General features: G+C 44.4%; 1 protein-coding gene across 1 annotated transcript in view; it reads left to right on the forward strand.

Moving 5' to 3' along the window:
• SF3B1 (splicing factor 3b subunit 1) overlaps positions 1-17,038 on the forward strand; it is a 418,418-nt gene that overhangs the window by 19,271 nt on the left and 382,109 nt on the right. The gene's annotated exons all lie outside the window — the stretch shown is intronic.

The raw sequence follows: 17,038 nt of genomic DNA on the forward strand, positions 1-17,038 counted from the left end.
TTCCCGAGGGTAAGAGGAGAAATTTGACCCCAAAAGTTGTTGTCCAATTTGTCCTGAGTACGCTGATACCCCATATGTTGGGGGGAACCACCGTTTGGGCGCATAGGAGAGCTCGGAAGGGAAGGAGTGCCATTTGGAATGCAGACTTAGATGGAATGGTCTGCAGGCGTCACATTGCGTTTGCAGAACCCCTAATGTACCTAAACAGTAGAAATCCCCCACAAGTGACCCCATATTGGAAACTAGACCCCCATGGAACTTATCTAGATGTGTTGTGAGAACTTTGAACCCCCAAGTGTTTCACTACAGTTTATAACGCAGAGCCGTGAAAATAAAAAATCCTTTTTTTCCCACAAAAATTATTTTTTAGCCCCCAGTTTTGAATTTTCCCAAGGGTAACAGGAGAAATTGGACCCCAAAAGTTGTTGTCCTATTTGTCCTGAGTATGCTGATACCCCATATGTTAAGGTAAACCCCTGTTTGGGCACACGGGAGAGCTCGGAAGGGAAGGAGCACTGTTTTACTTTTTCAACGCAGAATTGGCTGGAATTGAGATCGGACGCCATGTCGCCATCAGAGCCCCTGATGTGCCTAAACAGTGGAAACCCCCCAATTATAACTGAAACCCTAATCCAAACACACCCCTAACCCTAATCCCAACAGTAACCCTAACCACACCTCTAACCCTGACACACCTAACCCCAACCCTATTCCCAACTGTAAATGTAATCTAAACCCTAACCGTAACTTTAGCCACAACCCTAACTGTAGCCTTAACCCTAGCCCCAACCCTAACTTTAACCCAAACCCAAACTGTAGCCCTAACCATAGCCCTAACCCTAACTTTAGCCCCAACCCTAACTGTAGCCTTAACCCTAGCCCAAACCCTAACCCTAACCCTAATGGAAAAATGGAAATAAATACATTTTTTTAATTTTTCCCTAACTAAGGGGGTGATGAAGGGGGGTTTGATTTACTTTTATAGCGGGTTTTTTAGCAGATTTTTATGATTGGCAGCCGTCACACACTGAAAGACGCTTTTTATTGCAAAAAATATTTTTTGCGTTACCACATTTTGAGAGCTATAATTTTTCCATATTTTGGTTCACAGAGTCATGTGAGGTCTTGTTTCTTGCGGGACAAGTTGACGTTTTTATTGGTAACATTTTCGGGCACGTTACATTTTTTGATCGCTTTTTATTCCGATTTTTGCAAGGCAGAATGACCAAAAACCAGCTATTCATGAATTTCTTTTGGGGGAGGCGTTTATACCGTTCCGCGTTTGGTAAAATTGATAAAGCAGTTTTATTCTTCGGGTCAGTACGATTACAGCGACACCTCATTTATATAATTTTTTAATGTTTTGGCGCTTTTATACGATAACTATTTTATAGAAAAAATAATTTTTTTTGCATCGCTTTATTCTCAGGACTATAACTTTTTTTTTTTTGCTGATGATGCTGTATGGCGGCTCGTTTTTTGCGGGACAAGATGACGCTTTCAGCGGTATCATGGTTATTTATATCTGTCTTTTTGATCGCGTGTTATTCCACTTTTTGTTCGGCGGTATGATAATAAAGCGTTGTTTTTTGCCTCGTTTTTTTTTTTTTTTCTTACGGTGTTTACTGAAGGGGTAACTAGTGGGCCAGTTTTATAGGTCGGGTCGTTACGGACGCGGCGATACTAAATATGTGTACTTTTATTGTTTTGTTTTTTTTATTTAGATAAAGAAATGTATTTAGGGGAATAATATATATATATATTTTTTCATTATTTAGGAATTATTTTTTTTATTTTTATTTTTTACACATTTTGAAATTTTTTTTTAACTTTTTTACATTGTCACAGGGGGGGACATCACAGATCAGTGATCTGACAGTGTGCACAGCACTCTGTCAGATCACTGATCTGACATGCAGCGCTGCAGCCTTCACAGTGCCTGCTCTAAGCAGGCTCTGTGAAGCCACCTCCCTCCCTGCAGTACCCGGATCCGCGGCCATCTTGGATCCGGGGCTGGAGGAAGCAGGGAGGGAGGTGAGACCCTCGCAGCAACGCGATCACATCGCGTTGCTGCGGGGGGCTCAGGGAAGCACGCAGGTAGCCCCCTCCCTGCGGGAAGCTTCCCTATACCGCCGGCACATCGCGATCATCTTTGATCGCGGTGTGCCAGGGGTTAATGTGCCAGGGGCGGTCCGTGACCGCTCCTGGCACATAGTGCCAGATGTCAGCTGCGATAAACAGCTGACACCCGGCCGCGATCGGCGGCGCTCCCCCCGTGAGCGCCGCCGATCGCACTGGACGTACTATCCCGTCCGTGGTCATGGGGGCCCACCCCACCTCGACGGGATAGTACGTCCCATGTCAGAAAGGGGTTAATCCTATTCTACAAACCTATGAATACAGAATCAACCCCTTCAGTGCCAAGTCCAAGAAGTTAGACAATATGTTTCTGATTGTTTGGAGTGGAATAGATCTGCACAACACAAGAAGAATGTGAATCTAAGTGTGAGGAGGATGATGACTCATCTTCATCACTGCACTTCTCATGATGTTCCCTCATTCGCGCCACCAGGCCTTGCATCTCTTAGTTGCATCGTTTGCATTTTGCACCCATGCCTGCCTTACCGATAGGCGAAGGAGCTTCATTAAAATATTCCCAAACTGGGTCTCTTTTACGGCATGCTGCCATTATAAGGAAAGAATGTAATAAACCTCAGATAGTACACACAAACAGATCCAGACTTGTCTGTCTGTGGCTATCCTGCAGTATTGTGCTCAAAGTTTCACTTTCATTTTCTTGTCTGCTTGCCCTTCCTCCTCCTTAATCCTAGAACAATAGGATTAAGGTCTTTTTCTCAACTCTGTTCATGTTGTAACATTTTTGCTGTGAAGAAGAGGCTGGGGCAGTTTTGAGAACTGCGTAAGTAAAGCGAGCGTCTGTGATCATATAGGAGAGAAACTGCCCACTAATCCTACAGAAACCTCTGGAAGAGCATGGCATTGTGAATGTTACACATATACAGCCTTTATTCTACTGAGTTAAACAACTCAGCTTTATGTCATGAGGGAAGAACCTTTGGATGGTAAAATATTTTCCTCAAAAAGCAGTTTATTGAAAAAAATCCGATTTAAATTAAAAAAAATCCGATTTAAAATAAAAAAAAATCCGATTTAGATAAAAAAAAAAAATCCGATTTTTTTTTTTTTTTTAATTTTTTTATTTTTATTTATTTTTTTTATCCACCCTGCCAATACCCCATATGTGGGGGTAAACCACTTTTTGGGCGCACCGCAGAACTTGGAAGTGAAGGAGTGCCGTTTGACTTTTTCAATGCAGAATAGGCTGGAATTGAGATCGGACGCCATGTCACGTTTAGAGAGCCCCTGATGTGCCTAAACAGTGGAAACTCCCCACAAATGACACCATTTTGGAAACTAGACCCCTTAAGGAACTTATCTAGATGTGTTTTGAGCACTTTGAACCCCCATGTGCTTCACAGAAGTTTATAACGTAGAGCTGTGAAAATAAAAAAAATCGCATTTTTTCTACAAAAATGATTTTTTGCCCCCAAATTTTTATTTTCACAAGGGGAACAGGAGAAATTAGACCACAAAAGTTGTTGTGCAATTTCTCCTGAGTACGTCGATACCCAATATGTGGGGGTAAACCACTGTTTGGGCGCACGGCAGAGCTCGCAAGGGAAGGAGCGCCGTTTTGGAATGCAGACTTGGATAGAATGGTCTGTGGGCGTTATGTTGCGTTTTCAGAGCCCCTGATGTACCTAAACAGTAGTAACCCCCCACAAGTGACCCCGTTTTGGAAACTAGACCCCCCGAGGAACTTATATAGATGTGTGGTGAGAACTTTGAATGCCCAAGTGCTTCACAGAAGTTTATAATGCAGAGTCATGAAAATAAAAAATATTTTTTTTTTCCACAAAAAAGATTTTGTAGCCCCCAAGTTTTTATTTTCACAAGGGTAACAGGAGAAATTGGACCCCAAAAGTTGTTGTCCAATTTATCCCGAGTACGCTGATGCCCCATATGTGGGGGTAACCCACTGTTTGGACGCACGGCAGAGCTCAGAAGGGAGGGAGCACCATTTGACTTTTTGAGTGCAAAATTGGCTGTCGTGTTTGGAGAACCCCTGATGTACCTAAACGGTGAAAAAACCCAATTCTAGCTCCAACCCTAACCCCAACACACCCCTAACCCTAATCCCAACCCGATCCATAATCCTAATCACTAACCCTAACCATAATCTCAACCCTTACCCCAAAACAACCCTAATGTCAACCCTAACCATAACCCTAATCAAAACCCTAAATCCAACACACCCCTAATCCTAATCTCAACCCTAACCTCAAACCTAACCCTAATCCCAATACACCCCTAATCACAACCCTAACCTTAACCCTAATCCCAAACCTAACCCTAATCCCAAGCGTAACCCTAATGCAAACCCTAACCCTAATACCAACCCTAATCCAAACCCTAACTCTAACCCTAACTTTAGCCCCAACCCTAGCCCTAACTTTAGCCCCAACCCTAACCCTAGCCCTAAGGCTACTTTCACACTTGCGTCGTTTGGCATCCGTCGCAATCCGTCGTTCTGGACAAGAAACGGATCCTGCAAATGTGCCCGCAGGATGCGTTTTTTGCCCATAGACTTGTATTGCCGACGGATCGTGACGGATGGCCACAGGTCTCGTCCGTCGTGCACTGGATCAGTTGTGTTTTGGCGGACCGTCAGCACAAAAAAAGTTCAATGTAACGTTTTTTTGTACATCGCGTCCGCCATTTCTGACTGCGCATGCGTGGCCGTAACTCCGCCCCCTCCTCCCCAGGACATTGAAAAACTACATCCGCTGCCCACGTTGTGCACAATTTTCACAACGTGCGTTGGTATGTTGGGCCGACGCATTGCGACGGCCCCGTACCGACGTAAGTGTGAAAGAAGCCTAACCCTAAATTTAGCCCCAACCCTAAATTTAGCCCCAAGCCTAACCCTAAATTTAGCCCCAACCCTAAATTTAGCCCCAACCCTAACCCTAAATTTAGCCCTAACCCTAGCCCTAATTTTAGCCCCAACTGCTCTTCTCCGGCCGGCAGATGGAGACAGACAGATGGCGGGCGCACTGCGCATGCGCCCGCCATTTTCTTTTCCCCTGAAGACGCCGGCGGCAAGGATGAGCAGCAGGAGGACCCAGGGACATCGGTAAGTATGGCAGGGTCCCCGAATCCCCCTATTTCTCTGTCCTCTGATGTGCGATCACATCAGAGGACAGAGAATTACACATTACTTTTTTTTTTTTTTTTGCGGTCGCCGGTAAACAGTTAATTACTGGTGATCGCAAAACAGGGGTCGGTAAAACCGACCCCGATCATGTTCTTTGGGGTCTCGGCTACCCCTGGCAGCCGAGACCCCAAAGATTCTCCCGGTGCTGGCCGGCGGGCGCACTGCGCATGCGCCCGCCATTTTGAAGATGGCGGCGCCCATCGGTAGCCACGAGGAGCACCGGGGAAGACAGGTGAGTATTGGAGGGCTACTTGGGACCCCTTTTCTCTGTCCTCTGATGTGCGATCACATCGGAGGACAGAGAAATTAAAAAGAAATTGCGGGTTTTTTTTTTTTTTTTTGCGATCGCCGGTAAACGGTTAATTACCGGCGCTCGCAAATGCGGGGTCGGTAAAAAAAACCCCGAATCATGTTCTCTGGGGTCTCGTCTACCCCCGGCAGCCGAGACCCCGGAGAAAATCGGACTCTGGGGGGCGCTATTTACTTTTTCCACAGCACCGTTAATTAACGGCGCTGTGGTTTAAGTACCCTTAGGGGCCGCCGTTAAAAGGCGTATCGGCGGTCGTTAAGGGGTTAAGGTTGACGGAAGACTAGAAGTCCATCTAGTTCAACCCATAGCCTAACCTAACATGCCCTAACATGTTGATCCAGAGGAAGGCAAAAAACCCCATGTGGCAAAGAGTAAGTTCCACATTGGGGAAAAAAATTCCTTCCCGACTCCACATACGGCAATCAGACTAGTTCCCTGGATCAACGCCCTATCAAGGAATCTAGTGTATATACCCTGTAACATTATACTTTTCCAGAAAGGTGTCCAGTCCCCTCTTAAATTTAAGTAGTGAATCACTCATTACAACATCATACGGCAGAGAGTTCCATAGTCTCACTGCTCTTACAGTAAAGAATCCGAGTCTGGTGTCCGGGTTGGCGCCATTATACTGATTAAAATGATACTTGAGTTAATGAAATCCGTCTTGTGGTTATTGTTTAATTCTTTATTTTCAGTTTTGAGTTAATGATATGCTTTTTCTCAGGGTTGGCCTGTGGGGGGATTTTTATGTGATGCTCTGCTTAGCTGTTCATACTGATGGCTTATGAAAGGTCGCTGATCCCTCAGTGACCTGCCCCTTATTTTACATGCTGATTGTGTTGGAAAAAAAAAAAAAATCATTCCACAGGAAGGCTGCAACTTAAATTTTATTTTGTCATATACATTGATTCTGGAAAAAAATCTTAAAATGGCGTTGGCCACACCTGCTCAGTAGCATTTATCAGTTATCCGATAGATGCTACTGCGCAGGCGGTGCCATTTTGCTAGAGGAAAAAAAATCTACCAAGATGGCGGCGCTTGCGCCGTAGCTTCTATTGGCGATCCAATAGATGCTACTGCAGAGGGCAAGCAGTGCCATCTTGGTGGAGACATATTAATAATTTTTTTTTCTTCTCTATCAAAATGTTTCTGGCTACACAATAGCGTCTATCGGTGCCATTTTTGAGAGATTTATTTTTCATTTTTCAGAATCAATGTATATGACGAAATTAAAACAATTTAATGCACATTATTTTTGCAGTCGTGCTGCAGCGTCTGCCTGCTGAATGTTTTTTTTTTTTTAATTTTTTTTTTAATATACATGTAATCAGTATGTAAAATAGGGGGCAGGTCACTGAGGGATCAGTGACCTGTTGGAAGTCATACATATTGATACATAAGCAGAGCACCACATGAAGACCATCCCACCCCCACAGGTCCCGCATCTCAAACATCTCATTAACTCAAAACTGAAAATAAAGAGTAATCCACAACCACAAGACGGATTTCATTAAACAAGGTATTATTTTAATCACTATAACTGCGCCAGCCTGACACTGTCGGTAGGTTACTCAGCACAATCCTGCTGACAGGTTCCCTTTAAATCCAGCTCTGTTACTACCTTAGTGGGGTTTTGTTTTTTTTAGTTGGTTGTAATTTGTTCTCTGCTGTGTCCTGTTAATTAGAATTGTGTTAAGCTATCTATAGATATAACATAACTACCGTATATAAAGTATAAGTATAAGCCCAGACCTCTTACTTGGCCCCAAAAAACTGGGAAAACTTAATGACTCGAGTATAAGCCTAGGGTGGAAAATGCAGCAGCTACTGGTAAATTAAAAAAAAAAAAAATAGATACCAATAAAAAATTAATTGAATACTGAGTTTGTGTTCTTGAATATCCATATTGAATCAGGAGCCCCATATAAAGCTCCATAAAGTTTGATGGGCCCCATAAAATGCTCCATATTAAAATATGCCCCATATAATGCTGCACAAATGCTGATTATGGGCCCATAAGATGCTTCATAGAGATATTTACCCCATATAATGCAGCACAAATGCTGATTATGGCCCCATAAGATGCTCCATAGAGATATTTGCCCCATATAATGCAGCACAAATCCTGATTATGGCCCCTTAAAATGCTCAATAATGATATTTGCCCCATATGCTGTTGCTGCGATAAAAAAAATGACATACTCCCCTCTCGTCGCTCAGGCCACCACTTAAATAAAAAATAACCTAGACGTGTTAGGTGTCTATGAACTCGTAATGACCTGGAGAATCATAATGGCAGATTAGTTTTAGCATTTGGTGAACCTAGCAAAAAAGCCAAACAAAAAACAAATGTGAGATTGCACTTTTTTTGCAATTTCATCACACTTTCCCGTTTTCTGTTACATGGCATGGTAAAACCAATGGTATCGTTCAAAAGTACATCTCGTCCCGCAAAAAATAAGCCCTCACATGGCCATATTGACGGAAAAATAAAAAAGTTATGGCTCTGGGAAGGAGGGGAGCAAAAAACAAAAATGAAAAAGCAGAAAAAGCTCCGGGGGGTGAAGGGGTTAATTTCAACATCTGTTTTTTTGCACTAAGCTCTTGTTGCATTCTAGTCTGTTTTGTTTCAGATATATCTGTTGGTTACTTTTTCCCAGCCGGCAGCCAACATGTTCAAACTACCAATTTCTGTTAGACTACCGTATAGACTCGAGTATTTTGCCGAGACCCCTAGTTTTGCCACAAAAAAACTGGGAAAACTTATTGACTCGAGTATAAGCCTAGGGTAGGAAATACAGCAGTTACTGGTAAATTTCAAAAATAAAAAGGTACCAATAAAAGTAATATTGATTGAGACATCAGTAGGTTAAGTGTTAAAATGTGCCACATATAATGCTCCATACAGTTCATTATGGCCCCATAAGATGCTCCATATAAAAATGTGCCACATGTAATGCTGCAATGAAAAAAAAGACATACTTGCCTCTCGTTGCTGCCTGCTGCTCCTCAGCGTCCTCCGCAGTGACTGTTCAGGCGGAGGGCGGCGCACACACTAATACGTCATCTCGCCCTCTGACCTGAACAGTCACTGCAGAGGACGCGGAAGACTGAGGCTATGTGCACACGTATTCTGCTCTACTGCGGATTTTTCCGTAGCAGATTTCATAAATCCGCAGTGTAAAACCGCTGCTGATTTACTGTGGTTTTTCTGCGGATTTCACTGCGGTTTTACAACTGCGGATTTCTATTGGAGCAGTTGTAAAATCGCTGCAGAATCTACAGAAAGAAGTGACATGCTGCGGAATGTAAACCGCTGCATTTCCGCGCGTTTTTTTCCGCAGCATGTGCACAGCGTTTTTGGTTTCCCATAGGTTTACATTGAACTGTAAACTCATGGGAACTGCTGCGGATCCGCAGCAAAATCCGCATCGTGTGCACATACCCTGAGCAGCGGTGGAACGGGGAAAGGTGAATATGAAATACTCACTTGCTCCCGGCGCGGTCTCTGGCAGCTGCTCCCGGATAGGTGGTCTCCAGGAGCCGGCAACTTCATCCTGTGTTCAGCGGTCACTGGTACCGCTCATTACAGTAAGGGATATGGGGCTCCACCTCTATGGGAGTGGAGTCCATATTCATTACTTCAATGAGTGGTACCACGTGACCGCTGAACAGAAGAAGGGCTGTGGGCGCTGGAGACCATGGGACATGCAGGGACGGTGCCTGGGGCAGGTGAGTGCGTGACAATCGTCGCTCCCATAAGAGATATTTACTGTTATGATCCGGTGACCTTGGAGCCGCATGAAACTTTCTCTGGAGTAGGTGGTAACTGTACTGACCGCAAATCCTGAACTAACACCGCAACTTGAAGTAGCCGTGGGGTGTGCCTAACAAACCCTAGACACCTCGACACAGCCGGAGGACTAAATACCCCTACAGATGGAAATAGGAATACTACCTTGCCTCAGAGCAGAACTCATACGGACATAAATAGACAAAACACAAAACTCACTGGTGATGTGGATTCTTTGAACCATGTTCACAGCCTTTTACCCAGAGGTATGGAGAGATCCAGATGAGAGATTGCAAGTGCAAAACAGGTTTGTAAGAATAATATTTCTCACCTTGCTGCAGCTGGTGTTTTGCATGTCCAATCTCCCAGAAGCTCCCCCATACGGATTCCGAATAAGCTGGATACACGGCCCCGGTCGGGCGCCAAAACTGTTGTAGCTGTTTTTCATTCTGACCCAAATGTCAGCTGACAGATCACCAGTGAGGGCCAAATTGTGGAGTTACGCCCGTCATTTTACAAGCGCGCTTGGAGACAAAAAGACACCTCACACACATCCTGTGAGCAAGTCACTTTTATCTGAAGTAATAGAGCAAGAAGCAATATTTTATACCATTTACACATAATGCATTTCAATGTAACTCATGTAGCCCCCACCATCACCCAGGGTCATACTTTATTTACCATAACCCAGAATATGTTGTACTGACTCTTGAGAACATACATGATAAGAAGTACAGTCTCCTTGAAGAGGAGACCGTCAGACTACTGAGTCAACAGATTCTAGTAATTCTAACACTTAAAGGCAAAAGGCACTTAAAGGCAAGGTAGCTAAAGGCAAACTATTAACCCTTCTATATCAATAGGAAAGGATAGGATAGAATACTAAGCGGTCAGTATTAAAACCCTTCCAAAAATATCCACAGCAGAAAATAAAAAAAATTCCACCATCTAACTAAAGCCGTGGAACGTATATCTGCAACTCCTGAGAATCCAACTAGACTGAGTAAATACTGACACAATCTAAGCTGGACAAGAAAAAACAAATGAATAGCACTGAATTATCAAGCACACAGCATGTGTGCCACAGAAACAAAACCAGACACTTAACTTTGCTGATTTGGCAGCAAGGCAGGAGGAACCAGGCAGAGGTTCAACACCTCCCAACAACCATGGACAACTGGCAAGGACTAATGAATCCTGCACACCTAAATACCCTAGTCAGAACTGCAATCAGCAGATCCACCTGACCAGGACTGCAACCCAGGGACAACTGCATTACCACCTATAACCACCGGAGGGAGGCCAAAAGCAGAATTCACAACAATAATCCCCATATAATGCTGCACAAATGCTGATTATGGCCCCTTAAGATGCTCAATAAAGATATTTGCCCCATATGCTGTTGCTGCGATAAAATTTTTTTACATATTCCCCTCTCGTCGCTAAGGCCCCCCGGCACTTGCAATATTCACCTGTCCTCGTTCCACCGCCGGGCGCCGCTGTGTCTTCCGGCTCTCTGCACGGACGTTCAGGCAGAGGGCGCGTACTGACCACGTCATCGTGCCCTTTGACCTGAGCATCACAGCAGAAGACGGAGCTGCGCCCGGCGGTGGAGCGAGGACAGGTGAATATCGTGCAATGCTGCTTACCCTCCCCATTACTCACCTGCTCCCAGCGCGGTCCCTGGCAGCTTCCCTGATGGTGTTCTCCGGCACCGGCAGCTTCTTCCAGCGTTGAGTGGTCACATGGTACTGCTCATTAAAGTAATGAATATGCGGCTCCACCCCTATGGGAGTGGAGTCGTGTCCATATTCATTACTGTAATGAGCGGTACTGTGTGACCACTCAATGCTATAAGAAGCTATCAGAGATGCAGAGACACGCCAGGAGCAGGTGAGTATGTCACAGCTGCTGCTCTCCCTCCCCTGCCGACCGACTCCCCTTTACCCCCCACCCCCCTTGGACAATGACTCGAGTATAAGCCGACAGGGGCATTTTCAGCCTAACAAAATGGGCTGAAAATCTCGGCTTATACTCGAATATATACGGCATATTAAATCTATGGTGTGAAAAACTTTTGTCTCTTAATTTCAACATCTGTTTTTTTGAACTAAGCTCTTGTTGCATTCTAGTCTGTTTTGTGTCTGTTTCAGATATATCTGTTGGTTACTTTTTCCCAGCCGGCAGCCAACATGTTCAAACTACCAATTTTTGTTAACTACCGTATAGACTCTAGTATATGCCGAGACCCCTAGTTTTGCCACAAAAAAACTGGGAAAACTTATTGGCTCGCGTTTAAGCCTAGGGTAGGAAATACAGCAGTTACTGGTAAATTTCAAAAATAAAAAGGTACCAATAAAATAAATATTGATTGAGACATCAGTAGGTTGTGTTAAAATGTGCCACATATAATGCTACATATAGTTCATTATGGCCCCATAAGATGCTCCATATAAAAATGTGCCACATATAATGCTCCATACAGTTCATTATGGCCCCATAAGATGCTCCATATAAAAATGTGCCACATATAATGCTCCATACAGTTCATTATGGCCCCATAAGATGCTCCATATAAAAATGTGCCACATGTAATGCTGCTGCAATAAAAAAAAAAGACATACTCGCCTCTCGTTGCTGCCCGCTGCTCCTCAGCGTCCTCCGCAATGACTGTTCAGGCGGAGGGCGGCACACACACTAATACGTCATCTCGCCCTCTGACCTGAACAGTCACTGCCGAGGACGCGGAAGACTGAGGCTATGTGCACATGTATTCTGCTCTACTGCGGATTTTTCCGCAGCAGATTTCATAAATCCGCAGTGTAAAACCACTACGGATTTACTGCGGTTTTCACTGCGGTTTTACAACTGCGGATTTCTATTGGAGCAGTTGTAAAATCGCTGCAGAACCTGCAGAAAGAAGTGACATGCTGCGGAATGTAAACAGCTGCGTTTCCGCGCGTTTTTTTCCGCAGCATGTTCACAGCGTTTTTGGTTTCCCATAGGTTTACATTGAACTGTATACTCATGGGAACTGCTGCGGATCCGCAGCAAAATCCGCATCGTGTGCACATACCCTGAGCGGCGGTGGAACGGGGAAAGGTGAAAATGAAATACTCGCTTGCTCCCGACGCGATCTCTGGCAGCTTCTCCCGGACAGGTGGTCTCCAGGAGCCGGCAGCTTAATCCTCTGTTCAGCGGTCACTGGTACCGCTCATTACAGTAAGGAATATTGGGCTCCACCTCTATGGGAGTGGAGTCCATATTCATTACTTCAATGAGTGGTACCACGTGACCACTGAACAGAGGAAGGGCTGTGGGCGCTGGAGACCATGGGACATGCAGGGACGGCGCCAGGTGCAGGTGAGTGCGTGACAATTGTCGCTTCCCCTCACCCGACGACCACCCACCTCCCCACAGACCATGACTCAAGTAAAAGCCAAGAGGCACTTTCAGCCCCCCCATAATGGGCTTACACTCGAGTATATACGGTGTGTGTGTGTGTCGGTACATACATACATACATACATACATACATACATACATACATATGAAAAAGTTTGGGCACCCCTATTAATCTTAAGCTTAATGTTTTATAAAAATTGTTCTTTTTGCAACAGCTATTTCAGTTTCATATATCTAATAACTGTTGGACACAGTAATGTTTCTACCTTGAAATGAGGTTTATTGTACTAACAGAAAATGTGCAATCTGCATTCAAACAAAATTTGACAGGTGCATAAGTATGGGCACCCTAGTCATTTTCTTGTTTTAAATACACCTACCTACTTTTTACTGACTTACTAAAGCACTTTTTTGGGTTTTCTAACCTCATTGAGCTTTGAACTTTATAGCTAGGTGTATGCAATCATGAGAAAAGCTACTTAAAGTGGCCACTTGCAAGTTGTTCTCCTGTTTGAATCTCCTCTGAAGAGTGGCATCATGGGCTCCTCAAAACAACTGTCTAATGATCTGAAAGCAAAGATTATTCAACATAGTTGTTCAGGGGAAGGATACAAAAAGCTGTCTGAGAGATTTAACCTGTCAATTTCCACTGTGAGGAACATAGTAAGGAAATGGAAGAACACAGGTACAGTTCTTTTTAAGGCCAGAAGTGGCAAGCCAAGAAAAACATCAGAAAGGCAGAGAAGAAGAATGGTGAGATCAGTCAAGGGCAATCCTCAGACCACCTCCAGAGAGCTGCAGCATCAACTTGCTGCAGATGGTGTCACTGTGCATCGGTCAACTATACAACGCACTTTGCACAAGGAGAAGCTGTATGGTAGAGTGATGCGAAAGAAGCCGTTTCTGCAAGCACGCCACAAACAGAGTCGGCTGAGGTATGCAAAAGCACATTTGGAGAAGCCAATTTCTTTTTGGAAGAAGGTCCTGTGGACTGATGAAACCAAGATTGAGTTGTTTGGTCATACAAAAAGACGTTATGCATGGTGGCCAAAAAGCACAGCATTCCAAGAAAAACACTTGCTACCCACAGTAAAATTTGGTGGAGGTTCCATCATGTTTTGGGGCTGTGTGGCCAATGCCGGCACCGGGAATCTTGTTAAAGTTAAGGGACGCATGGATTCCTCTCAGGATCAGCAGATTCTTGACAATAATGTTCATGAATCAGTGACAAAGTTGAAGTTACGCAGGGGATGGATCTTTAAGCAAGACAATGATCCAAAACACCGCTCCAAATCTACTCAGGCATTCATGCAGAGGAACAATTACACTGTTCTGGAATGGCCATCCCAGTCCCCAGACCTGAATATCATTGAACATCTGTGGGATCATTTGAAGAGGGCTGTCCATGCTCGGTGACCATCAAACTTAACTGAACTGGAATTGTTTTGTAAAGAGGAATGGTCAAAAATGCCTTCATCCAGGATCCAGGAACTCATTAAAAGCTACAGGTAGCGACTAGACGCTGTTATTTTTGCAAAAGGAGGATCTACTAAATATTAATGTCACTTTTCTGGTGGGGTGCCCATACTTATGCACCTGTCAAATTTTGTTTGAATGCAGATTGCACATTTTCTGTTGGTACAATAAACCTCATTTCAAGGCAGAAACATTACTGTGTCCAACAATTATTAGATATAAGAAACTGAAATAGCTGTTGCAAAAAAAAAAAACCAATTTTTTGATAAAACATTAAGCTTAAGATTAATAGGGGTACCTAAACTTTTTCATATAACTATACATTCATACATTCATGCATACATGCATACAGTACAGACCAAAAGTTTGGACACACCTTCTCATTTTAAAGATTTGTCTGTATTTTCATGACTAGGAAAATTGTACATTCACACTGAAGGCATAAAAACTATGAATTAACACATGTGGAATTGTATACTTAACAAAAAAAGTGTGGAACAACTGAAATTGTCTTATATTCTAGGTTCTTCAAAGTAGCCACCTTTTGCTTTGATGACTGCTTTGCACACTCTTGGCATTCCCTTGATGAGCTTCAAGAGGTAGTCACCGGGAATGGTCTTCCAACAATCTTGAAGGAGTTCCCAGAGATGCTTATCACTTGTTGGCCCTTTTGCCTTCACTTTGCGGTCCAGCTCACCCCAAACCAACTCGATTGGGTTCAGGTCTGGTGACTGTGGAGGCCAGGTCATCTGGCGTAGCACCCCCATCACTCTTTTTCTTGGTCAAATAGCCCTTACACAGCCTGGAAGTGTGTTTGGGGTCATTGTCCTGTTGAAAAATAAATGATGGTCCAACTAAATGCAAACCGGATGGAATAGCATGCCGCTGCAAGATGCTGTGGTAGCCATTCTGGTTCAGTATGCCTTCAGATTTGATTAAATCCCCAACAGTGTCACCAGCAAAGCACCCCCACATCATCGCACCTCTCCTCCATGCTTCACGGTGGGAACCAGGCATGTAGAGTCCATCCATTCACCTTTTCTGCGTCGCACAAAGACACGGTGGTTGGAACCAAAGATCTCAAATTTGGACTCATCAGACCAAAGCACAGATTTCCACTGGTCCAATGTCCATTACTTGTGTTCTTTAGCCCAAACAATTCTCTTCTGCTTGTTGCCTGTCCTTAGCAGTGGTTTCCTAACAGCTATTTTACCATGAAGGCCTGCTGCACAAAGTCTCCTCTTAACAGTTGTTGTAGCGATGTGTCTGCTGCTAGAACTCTGTGTGGCATTGACCTGGTCTCTAATCTGAGCTGCTGTTAACCTGCGATTTCTGAGTCTGGTGACTCGGATAAACTTATCCTCAGAAGCAGAGGTGACTCTTGGTCTTCGTTTCCTGGGGCGGTCCTCATGTGAGCCAGTATCTTTGTAGCGCTTGATGGTTTTTGCCACTGCACTTGGGAACACTTTTAAGCCCCCGTCACACACAGCGAGATCGCTGAGTTTTGTGACGCAACAGCGATCTCAGTAGCGATCTCGCTATGTGTGACACGTACCAGCGATCAGGCCCCTGCTGTGAGATCGCTGGTCGTGTCGGAATGGCCTGGGCCATTTTTGATCGTTGAGGTCCCGCTGACATCGCTGAATCGGCGTGTGTGACGCCGATTCAGCGATGTCTTCGCTGGTAACCAGGGTAAACATCGGGTAACTAAGCGCAGGGCCGCGCTTAGTAACCCGATGTTTACCCTGGTTACCAGCGTAAAAAAACAAACAGTACATACTTACATTCAGCTGTCTGTCCCTTGCCGTCTGCTCCTGCACTGACTGCTGGCCGTAAAGTGAAAGTGAAAGCACAGCACAGCGGTGACTCACACAGCGGTGACTCACCGCTGTGGCTGTGCTCTGCTTTCACTTTACGGCCAGCAGTCAGTGCAGGAAGCAGACGGCAAGGGACAGACAGCTGAATGTAAGTATGTACTGTTTGTTTTTTTACGCTGGTAACCAGGGTAAACATCGGGTTACTAAGCGCGGCCCTGCGCTTAGTTACCCGATGTTTACCCTGGTTACCGGGGACCTCGGGATCGTTGGTCGCTGGAGAGCTGTCTGTGCGACAGCTCCCCAGCGACCAAACAGCGACGCTGCAGCGATCCGGATCGTTGTCGGTATCGCTGCAGCGTCGCTAAAGTGTGACGGTACCTTTAAAGTTTTCCCAATTTTTCAGACTGACCTTCATTTCTTAAATTAATGATGGACACTCGTTTTTCTTTACTTGGCTGCTTTTTTCTTGCCATAATACAAATTCTAACATTCTATTCAGTAGGGCTATCAGCTGTGTATCCACCAGACTTCTGCACAACACAACTGATGGTCCCAACACCATTTATAAGGCAAGAAATCCCACTTAATAAACCTGACAGGGCACACCTGTGAAGTGAAAACCATTCCCGGTGACTACCTTTTGAAGCTCATCAAGAGAATGCCAAGAGTGTGCAAAGCAGTCATCAAAGCAAAAGGTGGCTACTTTGAAGAACCTAGAATATAAGACATATTTTCATTTGTTTTTTTGTTAATTTCCACATGTGTTAATTCATAGTTTTGATGCCTTCAGTGTGAATGTACAATTTTCATAGTAACGAAAATACAGAAAAATCTTTAAAATGAGGTATGTCCAAACTTTCGGTCTGTACTGTATGCAACACATGAGTCTCTGTCCTTGCTCAATGTAGTGTGATATATGTAGTCTTCGCTGAGTGGTTT

Source organism: Ranitomeya imitator, chromosome 7 (assembly GCF_032444005.1).
Source record: "Ranitomeya imitator isolate aRanImi1 chromosome 7, aRanImi1.pri, whole genome shotgun sequence".
NCBI classification, from domain to species: Eukaryota; Metazoa; Chordata; class Amphibia; order Anura; family Dendrobatidae; genus Ranitomeya; species Ranitomeya imitator.